Source organism: Triticum dicoccoides, chromosome 6B (genome assembly GCF_002162155.2).
Source record: "Triticum dicoccoides isolate Atlit2015 ecotype Zavitan chromosome 6B, WEW_v2.0, whole genome shotgun sequence".
Taxonomy (NCBI): Eukaryota; Viridiplantae; Streptophyta; class Magnoliopsida; order Poales; family Poaceae; genus Triticum; species Triticum dicoccoides.
The window spans coordinates 274581318-274595094 of NC_041391.1; positions in this window are offsets into that span (position 1 = coordinate 274581318).

Here is a 13777-nt window from a genome sequence, read left to right on the forward strand (position 1 = left end):
TCAGTTAGGCATCAAGTGCGTGCTTGTTAGTTAAACCTATGTATAAATTGTGACACTAAATACGACTAGTAAGTAGTACAGTAGCAGTACTAGTATACGTCGGTCAAATTATTCATCATGTCCACACATTGAATTGACGTGACAACACGCTGCACGTGAGGTGACACAAGAATCCCGGCGGCGTGTTCGGGTATTCGGGACTTCAGATTTGGAGTACCACTTATCTGTCTAAATCTTTCATCATTCACTTAAAAAAGTCGATTGATCATACATTGAGTACCATATAACTAGAAGTACTGATGCAAGTGGAAGAAGGATTGGCCGGTGCTGCCGGCTGGCTTCAAGTTTGATACCACGGATCAGGAGCTGATCAAGCACATTGAGGCCAAAGTGAGTGCTGACAGCGCGAGATTTCAGTCTCTCATTGATTTGTTCATACCAACCATCGTTAGCGAGCACGACATATGCTACACCCAACCTGAGAAACTTCCAGGTAAGACACCGATCGGCCGTCTACTTGCACAAACATATTCCTTTGTTTATAACTCTATTTTTCTTTATAGACGCAGACCTGGTGAAGCAATTACAATTTGACAGTTAATAAAAAGTGAAACAAGTGACTGCAACATGCCAAAGATGTTATGAGAATGCCAACTACGTACACTAAAACCTGTATTCCACAATACTGCAGGTATCACACTGAGTGGCCTAAGGAAGCATTTCTTCCAACGCAATTCCAGGGCGTTCAAAAGGGGCATGTGGACACGTCGCAAGATACAGTCAGAGTGCGGCATGCACGCGATGTGGCACAAGACCGGCAATACCTTGCTGGTGATGTTCAACGGCCGGCAGACGGGCAGCAAAAAAGGTTCTGGTGCTGCACACCAACAAGAACTTCGACTGGCAGAGGACCAACTGGGTGATGCACCAGTACCACCTCGGGCACTTGGAGCAAGAGAAGGAGCAGGAGCTGGTCCTCTGCAAGATTTTCTACCAGACGAACACTAGGACCAGGAGTAAAAAGATTATAAGTTAGTTTGGTATTGGTAGTTATACTACCTTGTCGTCCGCAAGTTGGTATTGTTGTTAATGATCTTTTGGTATGAACTTGCATTTGCTTGCAACCATCATGCCGAGGGTCGACGTGGATATAAAGTTGAATCATTTGTTTCGAAACGAATTTTCAGGCACCTGATTTTTATTTGATGGGTAGCATAAGCACCTGCCGTTTGAATTCCCAGTTCTCTAATTTTTTCGAAACAAGTGCATGCACTTATTATCACGATGAAAAAACAATATTCGTGTTGCATCCCAGTTATCATTCTGTACTTCCAGAATTCTCTTGTTTATTGAGCATGTATATTGTTTTTTCAGGTCGAGCAAGTTTCAACTGGGCTGTAGACTGCCCAGGGTTGGTTTTGTTTTTAACAGGCCCAGCCCATGACGACAACGAGGCACAAAGATCCAGCAGGTATCTACTAGCCTCTGGCCCGCCAGCGTTTGTTATATTTTGTCTTACAACATACAGCAGGCAGTTTTTTTTGACTGAATCAAACACACAGCCTAGTTCTATTTTCCTCTTGAAACGCATGTCCTACATCCATTTTCTAATCTCTACCTATAGTTTTACTAGTTCATATACACGTATCATTATATTGAAAACAAATAAAATTCCCTTTTCATATTTACATCCTTATTTTTGTTATTTTTTCACACCCAGCGCTGATTTTTTTACCACTAGTTTTCCCTTAAGCCAACTCAATTGTCCTACGTCTTATTTGCTTACAAAAACAAAATGATTTTTTTGGCAAATCAATAAGTTCTTAAAAGAATGTTTATCATTTCGGGATTACAACAGTTCAGACTCCACCAAAATATGCAAAATAAGGTTGAACTTTTTGACCGTGGTCCTCGGCAGAAAATGGGCTGTAATAAGTTACTTAAGAATTAGCAAATGGGCTACAAATTATAAAAAATAGCAAATGGGCTTTATGTTGTCTGCCACAGATTTGGAGGCTGACTTGTGGGCCTACTAAGTTCATGCGTACACAAGGTTTCTCAAAAAAGAAACTTAGTCAACAATCGACTCTACCAGCGTCAGACCGTTAGATGTCAATCTAACGGCAATCGTGCTTCTTCAGTCTCTGATCTTCCTGCCCCAGCCGCCCAAACCAGCGCCATTGGAACCACCTGCTCCCGCCTCCCATGGCTAGCTGTTCTACCGGGCAGGCCTCACGGCCCCATCATACTCGCATCCCTGGCCTGTCTATCCCTCTACTCACCCACACCTCCTATTAATTTCTAGCAACGGCAGCCGAACCAATCAACCCTCGTACTCTCCACCGTGTGGGCAGCCACTGTCGTGTCTTCCCCGGCTCCGTGTCGTTCTCTTCGTAGGCCTCGTCGTCGTCCACCGCCATGGTGCTCTTGGCGCGGCGTGGTCAACGATGTCCATCCAACGGCTGTAGTGCTTCTTCAACCTCTAGTCTTCTTGCCCCAGCCGCCCAAAGCAGTGCCGGTCGTGCCGCATGCTCCTGCCTCTCGTGGCCGGCTATGGTGCCACGGAGGCCTCACCGCCCCCATACTACTCCCACCACTGGCCAGGCCATCCCTCACTCACCCACTCCCCCTGTTATTCTGCGGCGACAGCAGCCTCACACCGCAGCCGAACCAGTGAACCCTCGTACTCCTCTCCACATGCGCATCTATTGACGCGTCTTCCCCGGCTCCGCATCGTCCCCTTCCCAGGCCTCGCCATCGTCCACCGCCATGGTGCTCTCGGCGTGGCGTGGTCAATATGGTCAACGACCGACTTCCATCGGAAGAGTACTGTACATGGAGAGGCTGACAGCTGGGTCCACGGCAGCCGCAAGGAAGTGCCTCCTTATTATGCGCAAAATAATTATTCCTTCACCTGACAGCAGGGACCCACCGGACGGCCACCAGTATTTCGCGAAAAAAACATTTCCCCCCTGATTGCTGGGACCCACGGGACGGGCCACTGTATTTCGCGAAAAAAATATTTGCCCCTGACTGCTGGGACCCACCGGATGGACCACCGTATTTCGCAAAAAAGTTCCCCCTGTTGTGAGCTCGGACCCAACGGAAGTGCCTCCTTATTACGCACAGAAAAATGAATACTCCCCCTACTAGCTGGGGCCCACCATGGTGGGAGGCTGACTTGTGGTCCTACTAAGTTGACGGGCACGGAGGGCTTTGTCCACTTAGTCAATATGAACGATTCTAGCTCCAGTGACCGTACGATGTCCATCCAACGGCCGTCGTGCTTCTTCAATCTCTGCTCTTCCTACTTCAGCCGCTCAAACAAGCGCCGGCGGGACTGCCTGCTCCCACCTCCCCGCGGCCGGCTATGCTGCCATGCAGGCCTCACCATCCCACTGTACTCCCATCGCTGGCCTAGCCATCCCTCTACTCACCCACACCTGCTGTTATTGTCCGGCGACGGCAGATGAACCAGTAAACCCTCGTACATTCATACTCTCCTCCGTGTGTATTCGCACACGAACACGTCACCGTGTACCCTCGACACCGGGGGTGATGCACCGCAGCTCACGTCGAAGGAGACCCGCCGGAAGCACGGTACGCAAGACAATCTGGTGGGCGCTTTTGTAGACCCGAAACCCCACACGCCCGGGAGGGACTCCGTCAGGGCGCGCGGCGGCTATGGGCTGCCCTAGGTCGGCCTGACCGCCTCTAGGGCCTCGAAGTTCACCGCCCTGCAATGAACAAGAACGAACGAAGAATGAGGAAGAAGAAGAACAAGGGAGAGAGATAAAAGTAAAGATAAAAGTGGTAGATGATTGTTTGATTGTGTGTTGTTGTTCAATCGGCCGTCACCTCTTGTCTATATAAGAGGCGGGTGGACTTCCCGTACAAGAAAAGGACTTGCCTAGCTGTCCAAATCATCAAAACCTAATAAAACACGGACTATTCATGACCCCCGGCCCGGATGTCCGGCCCAAGACCCGGATGATCCGGCCTAGCCCAGTTTTTTGACAGCAGCTCACTGTTTTGGCTCTAAAATCCTTATACAACCTCGGATTTGGACGCTTTTTATATCCAAATCAACCGTCTCGACGAGACGCACAACTTTCATGTTGAACACGTTTTCATATGAGGCCATCTTGGGGGTGTTTAGGGCCGTTTTCTAAAGTCTGCAGCAGAAAAACGTGTCCGGACACCCGGACGATTGCCCGGATTGTGCGGCCTTTACCCGGATCATCCGGAAGTTGATCCAGATCATCCGGCTTCAACTTTTAGCTTCTGTTGTTTTGGTCAATTTTTCGGCCCTCGGCCGGATGATCTGGACCCCGGTCCGGATGATCCGGCCATACAGTGCTGCAGCACACAAGTTTGACTGTAACTTTTGCATACGAACTCGGATGGGGATGATCTTTATATCGAAATCGTCTGTCTCGACGAGACGAAGAACTTTGCAGTTGTAACTTTTCCCATCCGAGGTATTATTAATTAGGTTTCATGCCATTCTTTAATCAGGTGTCAACACGGGTATCTCCGAAATTGTCATATCTTTTGCACTTGAGCTTCTTTTTTGGTCCATCTTCATATTTATTTCGATCATCTTGACGAAAGCCATCAAATGGTGACATAAACTCATAATTCTAACATCATCTCATTATAGCCTCAAGTCACTCTTTTTCATCATGCCATTTTCGAGCGTCAACACATGCCCCCCTATTTTTCGTCAAAGCTTGGATGCCGAAAAATAATTTATCCATAGTTTGTTCTAAGGACGATGTCAACACCCCATCGACCATTTATATGTTCTTAGGGCGATAGTTTTATATCGGCCACACCTTTTCTTAGGGCGATAGTTATATATCGACCATATATTTTCTCAGGGCGATAATTATATATCGGCCGTTGCCTGTCTAGGCTTCTTGCCACACACTTGGATGGTATTTCTTTAAATATTTGCCATTGAGAGCTCGAGGTAACAATGTGCCTTGTATGGATTCCACCAAATACGAGTTTCCGGGAACTATTCTTGTAACCCTAAAAGGACCTTCCCAACTTGGAGACCACTTTCCAAATTTTCTATCTTTCGAACCAATTGGTAGAATCACCTTCCACACGAGATCGCCAACTTGAAAATTCTTCAACTTGACCTTCTTATTGTAAGCTCTTGCTACCCTCAACTTATCCCTCTCTATGGCCTTTAAAGCAACCAAACGTTTATTGGCAACTTCATCAATATTGTCCATCATCAAGTTATAGAAGTCCACAGCCGATAAATCATTTTGTTTGGCTATTCTCAAAGCATTCAAATTCACTTCCACTGGTAAAACGGCCTCCTGACCATATACGAGCTCATATGGAGTCACCTTTGTAGCACCATGCCTTGAGACCCTATGTGCCCACAAAGCTTCGGACAATAGCTCATGCCATCTCCTTGGATTATCCTCAATCTTCTTCTTGATGAGCTTGATTAATATTTTATTACTAGACTCAGTTTGTCCATTGGCTTGGGCATAATATGGAGAGGAATTGAGAAACTTTATCTTATATGATTCAGCAAATTCTCTGACTTGATGTGACATAAAGGATGAACCTTGGTCCGTAGTTAATGTTTGAGGAATGCCGAATCTATGAATAATATGTTCAGTTATGAATTGAATTACCTCTGTATGCGTCATATTTTTGAGTGGTATTGCTTTAGACCATTTAGTGAAATAATCAGTCGCCACCAACACTGAACCGATGCCCCTTTGAAGAAGAAGGATGAATCTCTCCAATAAAGTCTAATCCCCAACCTCTAAAAGGCCACAGTTTGATAATAGGATGTAACATAGCAGCGGGAGCCAACTGAATATCACCAAACTTTTGACAAGCTTCACATCCTTTATAATACCGGAAACAATCATTAACCATCGTCGGCCAATAAAACCCGGCACGTCGTAATAGCCATTTCATCTTGGGAGCCAACTGATGAGTGCCACAAATACCTTCATGGACCTATCCCATAGCAACTCTCGCTTGGTCCTCGTCCAAGCACTTTAAAAGAACATCATCAACCGTTCGGCGATAGAGACCATCATCTCTCATTGTGTATTTGAAAGCCATACGCCGAACAGTCCTGTCCACCCTTTTACTAGGATCACAGAAATAATCAATAATGGGTTTTTTCCAGTCTTGATTTTCTCCTGCATTAAATTTTTCATTAGTGGCCGAAACAGTGGGTTCGGGTTCGGCCTCCCCTATGTTGGCAAAACTAGACATCGGCCTTTGAGAAATATGAAACATGCCACGATTAACATGATAGCCGGATGCTTGTTGTGCCAACTCATTTGCTCTCCAATTGTCATGTCTAGATATATGAGTAATGCTAAAATAATCGAAATCTGAAATTATATCTAGACATTTATCAAGATAAACATTAAGTGATTCATCAAAACATTGAAAGACTTTAGATATTTGTTGCACTACTAATAACGAATCACCAAAAGCCTCAATATGTGTAGCACCTATGGCAAGCAACATCTCTAAGCCGAATAACTATTCGGCTTGATTATTTGTGCAAAAGTATTCTAAGCGGCATGAGGCTTCAAAAACAGCACCATGAGGAGATATATAAACAATACCAACACCTTGGCCATTGCTACACACTGAACCATCAAAATATAATCTCCATGGTACTAATGAGATAAAGCTAATATCACTTAACATGTACCTTGTCTCGGTTCCAATTGAACTAAGGACGGTGTTAGAATTCCACACCGGCCATGATCAGATAGTTTCTTAGGATGATAGTTAAGTATCGGCCATTACCATGAGGTTCATATAGAATTCATCCATTAAAACATGTATAGCCGAAATAAACAAATGAAATATCAATAAAATATTTCGGCCCCTTTGTTTTAGCAACAAAAATGTAACTAACCAAATGTACAGTGATTTGGTAATACTCTTTCATCATATAGAAAATTATGTTGCATCCATGGATCAAAATAAGTCCATGGAGGGTAACTGATCATACCTGTGGATGAATTCCATGGCAAAGGCATCAATGGCATTGTTGAAGAAAATGGATGATGTGCTAACCGAAGATTTTGATGTTGTGATGCACACCTTCGGCTTAATTGTTTGTTGCTTCCATCATTCTCCTTCTTCATTTTTATTGTACTTGTTGCAATTGAAGCATGCACATCGTTTTTGTTTTGATTGATCCTCTTGGTAACCCATGCCATGTTCCTCTTTCTAAGCTCTTGTGCACTAAGATTTTGTAATTCCTTCTTTTGCCAATACGATAAGCCGAGTGAACACCTCGACTGTGATTTTGTTTCAACCAATGGCAACTCTTTCTGGGCCTTGTGCACCCTCAACTTATTTTCTTCAGATTTGGCACTCTGATTTTTATCAATTGATTGCTTCACTTCTTTGCCTTTTGTAGCCAATGTCAACACTTTAATTGGCTCTTTGTTTTTTGAGATCAAATCTGAAGTAGCACACTTACGACCATCTCTTTTCATGCAGTAAACTTGCTTTACCATCTCTTTCTTCTTCCTTGAGCTCTGGACCGATTCCTTATGATTGAAACAGTCTTTGATACGTGATTGTTCAAATGTTGATCTTCTTGGAGCTGCATAGTATTGGTGAGATGGTCTAGAATAAGATGGAGAATGTGCCCTTGTACCATACCTGTCCCATGATGAATATGTATCTATATGAGCATAGGGAGGCATCCACGGCATTGGCATTGGCACCCCAAAATAAGGATATGAATATGTTGCATTAAAATTCGCACTTTGCCAATACCGATCCTCATATTTGCGCCTTGGGGTGATCTTGGTTTCTTTGCATGATTTGGCCGATAAGCATTCTTCTCTTCACTTTTCTTTTGATATTTCTCCAATAGTTCAGCGAAGGTGATTTTTGATCTCTTACACTTGCGCTTATTTCGGCCTTTATTTTCTTTTGGTTTGCTTCCATCGACCATTGGATTTGCTTGCTGCCCCCGGTCCTTGGCGTCTCCATTGTAGCTTCGATGGAATTTTTGCCCTCAAGGTTATGTTCATTATGCTCTTCAACAAATTCTTTACTTGAAAGCTCGATCCCATCACCTGCTATTTTTACCTTCTCTTTAAATGGATCGGCTTGAAGCAGCCGATGCAAAAACTTTCTGCCATTGGGACCAATCGGAATAGACTGGTCATCTCTTGGTGTCTCAACAAATTTCAATTGTCCTTTATCAATGGACGATTTAACTATTTGACGAAACATATTGCAATCCTGAAAATTATGTTTGAACGAATGATGCAACCTACAATACATTCGTCCTTGAATTGATGGCTTAACATGGTGATCAAGAATTCTAATGTAATTATTTTTCAACAACAAATCAAAGATTTGATCACACATGTTTGAATCAAAGGTATACCTTTTGTTTTCTAGCCGATCTTGTTGTGAGAACGGCTTTGGAGTTAAGCAAATGAATGGTTCAGATTTGGCATCTTCCCATTCGGCTATGAATTCTCTTTCGCATTCTTTTTCCGATGTCCTTAAATAAGAAACTATACTAGCATCAGTTTTCCCAAAAGATTTTAACCTTGGCTTTGAATTTCTGAAATCAAAGTAGTTAGAACATACACGTCTCAATTGAGACCATGCGTAAGCCAAGTATGAAGCAAACAAAGCTACCCAATTAGATATGAACTTTAAATAAAGCAATGGGAAAAGCTTTGGTTGCAGTAATAAGTCACTATCGGTCTCTTTGAATGGTACAACATATTGACCGATATGCTTAGTAACAATTTTATTGCTAACAAGTATATTGCCCTTCTTCATTGGTCTTTGAAAATTACTTATTAGAATTTTTCTAATAGATGCATCAACAATAAAGTTGTGACCAAATCTAAAAATAGGTAAATTACTTGCTAGACATACCTCTTCAAATATGTTGGGAGAACATGATGGTGGTGCCATTTGAAGAACATCTTGCTCCGTCGTTGGATGGCTCCCCAACACCTTGTCATCATCTTTTTCTTGAATCCGTGCATCATTGCTTTGAAGATTTTTGTCGGCCGAACTTTGTTCAGCTACTTGTTCTTGTCCTTGAAGCTTGTCAGTTTCTACGGCACAGAACTCATAGGGCAGGAAGTAGGTTCCATTAACTTCAGAAAAATCAAGCACCGTTGTTTTCCTATGCTTGCCATGCCCTTTTTCCATAATGCTTGCCTCGTTGGATCTGATGGATTCAGAATATATACTACTTGATTCGGATTTTTCAACCGAAGCACTTTCATATTCCGAATCATCCTTCTTTTCATTGATACTACCAATTGGCAATGCTTCTTTTATCTAAGCCAATTCTTTTTCTATTTGTTTCTGATGGCGAGCGGTAAAATTAGCTTTAAGCTTTTTCTCAATTTCAGCCCACTCCGGATATGATTGCCCCCCAATGCTTTTAGATTCTTTCGGCAATGACACACAGGTGTTGCCGAAATTTTGCAATTGTGTAGGGGGTGTATAATATGATGTAGTACTAGGTGAAGGCATATGCAGTGTTGTAAGACCATACTTTTGCTCGCCAATTTTATCAATTGGCAACGATTCATCTTCTTGCAAAACTCTAGCTTTTATTGCGGCATAATCAGGAAATAGCCCCTTTTCATGTTGTTCAAGGCAAAGAGCACTAATTCTCTTATTTTGGGCTAAACTCTTCAATGCAGCCACCACTACCTCATCTTCTACAATATTGGGCAGAACCGCTCCTGTAAAATTTACATTCATTCGGCCATAACCAGGAAGGTGTGAAGCCGAATTATGAGCATCTACAGTTGTGTATGGTGCCGAAGAATAACTAACATGAGGTGTAGCATATGACGGTTGAGAGTAACTGGCCAAATAGCCATTAGTAGCATGGCCAATTCTCTCATTCATCGGCATGGTTGGATTACTATATTGCACATTAGCTGCCGATGAATAAAAGGGTGAAACACTTTCTTGTATGGCATTGGAAATTCTAACTTGGGGTGTTTCAAATTGATTAATCGAACTCATCATGTTGCTCATCGGCATATGAATTTGTGGGGTTGCCGATGCATGGGAGTTGGGATACATATGTTGCATGTTGCTAAATTTATAAGAATTTGAAACATGAAGATTGTTTTGCATCGGCCCTTGCACATAATTAGATGTATGATTGATAAAACTAGGGCTAACCGATACATTATGCTCAATAGGTGATCCAGCAACAACATATGGATTATTTGCATCTACAAAGGGGAATTGGGTATTCATATTACCTTGGTAGATTGCAGCAACTTGATGACGATCTCTTCGTAGCAAGAACGGGCTGGAGACCGTTCAAAGCTTCATCCCCAGCGGAGTCGCCAAAAAGTGTGTTCGCACACGAACACGTCACCGTGTAGCCTCGACGCCGGGGATGATGCACCGCAGCTCACGTCGAAGGAGACCCGCCGGAAGCGCAGTACGCAAGACAATCCGGCGGGCGCTTTTGTAGACCCGAAACCCCACACGTCCGGGAGGGACCCCGTCAGGGCGCGCGGCGGCTATGGGCTGCCCTAGGTCGGCCTCACCGCCTCTAGGGCCTCGAAGTTCGCCGCCATGCAATGAACAAGAACGAACGAAGAACGAGGAAGAAGAAGAACAAGGGAGAGAGATAAAAGTAAAGATAAAAGTGATAGATGATTGTTCGATTGTGTGTTGTTGTTCAATCGGCCGTCACCTCTTGTCTATATAAGAGGCGGGTGGACTTCCCGTACAAGAAAAGGACTTGCCTAGCCGTCCAAATCATCAAAACCTAATAAAACACGGACTATTCACGACCCCCGGCCCGGATGTCCGGCTCAAGACCCGGATGATCCGGCCTAGCCCAGTTTTTTTACAGCAGTTCACTGTTTTGGATCTAGAATCCTCATACGACCTCGGATTTGGACGTTTTTTATATCCAAATCAACCGTCTCGACGAGACGCACAACTTTCATGTTGAACACTTTTTCATCTGAGGCCATCTTGGGGGTGTTTCGGGCCGTTTTCTAAAGTCTGCAGCAGAAAAACGTGTCCGGACACCCGGACGATTGCTCGGATTGTCCGGCCTTTACCCGGATCATCCGGAAGTAGATCCAGATCATCCGGCTTCAACTTTTAGCTTCTGTTGTTTTGGTCAATTTTTTGGCCCTCGGCCGGATGATCTGGACCCCGGTCCGGATGATCCGGCCATACAGTGCTGCAGCACACAAGTTTGACTGTAACTTTTGCATACGAACTCGGATGGGGATGATCTTTATATCAAAATCGCCCGTCTCGACGAGACTAAGAACTTTGCAGTTATAACTTTTCCCATCCGAGATATTATTAATTAGGTTTCATGCCATTCTTTAATCAGGTGTCAACACGGGTATCTCCAAAATTGTCATATCTTTTGCACTTGAGCTTCTTTTTTGGTCCATCTTCATATTTATTTCGATCATCTTGACGAAGGCCATCAAATGGTGACATAAACTCATAATTCTAACATCATTTTATTATAGCCTCAAGTCACTCTTTGTCATCATGCCATTTTCGAGCGTCAACAGTGTGGGAAACAACTGTCCAGTCTTCCCTGCCTCCATGTCGTTCCCTTCCTAGGCCTCGCCGTCGTCCACCGCCCTGGTGCTCTCGATGCAGCCTGGTCAACGTGGTCAACGACCGACAAGCAACTGAAGTGGATTGTATGTGGAGAGGCCGACAGTTGGGTCCACGGCCGCATGCAAGGAAATGCCTCCTTATTACGCGCAAAATAATGATTCCACCACCTGACATCGGGGACCCATAGAAAGGGCCTCTGTATTTCGCGAAAAAAACGTTACCGCCGCTGACAGCTTGGTCCCACCAGCTATATCTTTGCACGCAAGGAAGTGCCTCCTTATTACGCACAAAAAAATGAATACTCCCCCTGTTAGCTGGGACCCAGTATAGTGGCAGGCTGACTTGTGGGCCTACTAAGTTGACGGGGACGGAGGGCTTTGTCAACTTAGTCAGTATGCACGATTCTAGCTCCAGTGACCGTACAATGTCCTTCCAACGGCCGTAGTGCTTCTTCAACCTCTAGTCTTCTTGCTCTAGCCGCCCAAACCAGCGCTGGTCGTGCCTCGTGCTCCTGCTTCCCGTGGCCGGCTGCGATGCGGCGGAGGCCTCACCGCCCCCTACTACTCCCACCGCTGGCCAGGCCATCCCTCTACTCACCCACACCCCCTGTTATTCTGCAGCGACGGCAGCCTCACACCGCAGCGAACCAGTGAACCCTCGTACTCCTCTACGCGTGGGCATCCACTGCCGCGTCTTTCCCGGCTCCGCGTCGTCCCCTTCCTAGGCCTCACCATCGTCCACCGCCCTGGTGCTCTCGGCGCGGCGTGGTCAACATGGTCAAGGAACGGCTTCCATCAGACGTGGACTATACGTGGAGAGGCTGACAGCTGGGTCCACGGCCGCAGCACGGAAGTGCCTCCTTATTATGCGCAAAATAATTATTCCTCCACCTGACAGCAGGGATCCACCGGATGGGCCACCATATTTCGTAAAAAAATGTTTTCCCCTGATTGCTGGGACCCATCAGCTACATCTTCGCATGCAAGGAAGTACGTCCGGGCAAAAAAATGATTCGCCCCCTGACTGCTGGGACCCACCAGCTACATCTTCGCAGGCAAGGAAGTGCCTGACAGTAGGGACCCACCTGGTCGAAGCGTATGTAGCATTTTCATTCTGGTCGCGAACGTGTACGTACATACTGGTCGTTATAGAGGCGCGCACGTGTCGTAGTAGAGGCGCGCACGTAGCATGTACACGTACCTACAGCGGCCAGGGTGCAAGAAAGAAAATACGGCCACGTACATACATACGGGCAGGGTCTCGAACGCCTACTCGCGCATACGTACGGCCAGGGCTCGTGTACATGGTTGGGATGGAACGGAGAAACAGCGTCGTCGTCGTGTTCATGGGGAGGCAACGGAATGCGTTGTGTTCATAGGGAGGCAACGGAATGTGTCGTGTTCATCGGGAGGCAATGGAATGCGTCGTGTTCATCGGGAGGCAATGGAACGCGTGGTAGCCAACCGGCTTGGATGGAACACGCGATGGAAACGAGGCCTGGCATACCGCAGAACGGAGGAAACGGCCTTGTGTCCGACCGTCCATGTTCGAAACAGGATCCTGTTCATCGGGAGGGGTCTGCGTACCGCAAAACGGAGGAAACGGACCTCCTACGGTCGAAACGGGGGTCCTGCTGATCGGGAGGGGTGTGGCGTATCGCAAAACGGATGAAACGGACTTGTGTTGGAGCGCTACGGTCGGAACGGGGGTCCTGTTGATCGGGAAGGGTGTGGCGTACCGCAAAACGGACGAAACGGACTTGTGTTGGAGCGCTACGGTCGAAACGAGGGTCCTGTTCATCAGGAGGGGTGTGGCGTACCGCAAAACGGGACTCCACGGGATACTGTTCATCTTCACCATCAACCTCCTCCGGCCTCCACGGGCTCATGTTCAACCAGCCTCCATCGCACGCTACTCCATCGGCTACTGTTCAACCACCCCTTCACGGGCACCCCTCCACCGTCTACTGTTCATCCAGCCCTCCACAGGGTCGTCCTGTTCATCCAGAGGCAATGTCATGGGGTCCTGCATCCACCCCCACCGCTCACTATTCATCCCCCCCCCCCCCGCAACACTCACTGTTCATCCAATCGATCAACTTCAGTTAGCAGCAGTAGCGAAGGAATCGCTCGATCGGGTTCAGTTA